This window comes from Propithecus coquereli, unplaced genomic scaffold (assembly GCF_000956105.1).
Source record: "Propithecus coquereli isolate 6110/MARCELLA unplaced genomic scaffold, Pcoq_1.0 Scaffold225, whole genome shotgun sequence".
NCBI lineage: Eukaryota > Metazoa > Chordata > Mammalia > Primates > Indriidae > Propithecus > Propithecus coquereli.
Window position 1 is genome coordinate 2971774 of NW_012147745.1, and position 1431 is coordinate 2973204.

Here is a 1431-nt window from a genome sequence, read left to right on the forward strand (position 1 = left end):
ATTTATAGGTAGGAGGGAAAAGAGGAGAGAGTGCGGGAGAAATATAAGTATGCAGATTTCAGCTTTCATATCTGGGGTTTAAATGATACAATTTAAATAAAAAATACTGTAGAGAAATATAAGAATACTTAAAGAGACTAATCAAAGGACACTGGGTACTCAAAATTATGAGAAGTTGGAAATGGAAATGTTTCGATCTCATCATTGCTCAGAGTAGGGATTCAATAGATAATTGAATAATAATTCAAGAATTGTGATTATATAATGCTATATTTATAAGATTAGGCACTAGAATGAAAAGTAAACACTATAAAATTATCATAAGAGATACCAAAATGAACTAAAATGAAGAAAATACAAATCATAAATTTAAAGATTACAATGTGGTAAAATTAAAACTAGGCAAATCTGTCATATTAATAAACTCTGTGTTAAATTTACCTCTAAAAAGAAAAATAAGTTGGTTTTTAAGGCAAAATTAAATCTTATGTTAGAGTCAAGATATATCTAAAAATTATTTAAAAATTTTAGCATGCATCTATGGACAAAGGAGTACCAGGTAAATGAAATTGAAAAGAAAGGATGAGTTGTAAAATTACTTAAGAGAGGATTTAATTCGAAACAAAGGCAACAAATGAGACAAAGAGTGCCATTTAAAATGATAATGGATACAAAAGACAGGGTCTATCTAAGTTATCATAGTACCAATACTAAATAAACCAAGGTCTACAAAAAATACAAGAAAATTAGAAACACCTTAAGAGACAGGCTTTATTTCAATTCACTCAGACCTTGACATTTGAAATGGTCCAAAAGTATGTAAAAGTCTATGAGAAACAAATACCATAACTAACTAGGATGACTAATTGATTATACTAATCAGCATGGTCCCCAAAAGAGAATATATTTATTTTTAAGTGTTTATGGACCACTATAAAAGCAAATAATAAATATGTGATGTCTAATACATCTCCAAATAATATTCTAGTATAATTAGAAATTCTCAATTATAAAATTATAAAAGTTCTAATTAAAGAAAAATAGACGATCACTTATTTGGTTATTTAACTGTTGTTAGTTCTTGTAACTCTTAATACATTATTAAATCATTTTGAGGAAAAATTACATTACTAACATTTAAAGGTGGAACCATCCATGGTGCTAATACTTTTTGGCCTGAGTTATGGTGATGTATCTATCCATCTACATTTATTTTGTCTATCTGTCTTGTAAGTGTATTCAATTCTGGCTAGATTGCCTATATTTCGACTATATGTCTTTTTCTTCATTCATTTTGAAGCTTATATGTTTAGCATTTTCTTCCTATAATTAACACGTTGATTAAGTGAATTTTTAGTATTGAGTTTTTTGGATGATGTAAATGAAATTTTTAAATTTATACCTTCTAAGTGGTTATTGAAAAATTAGATA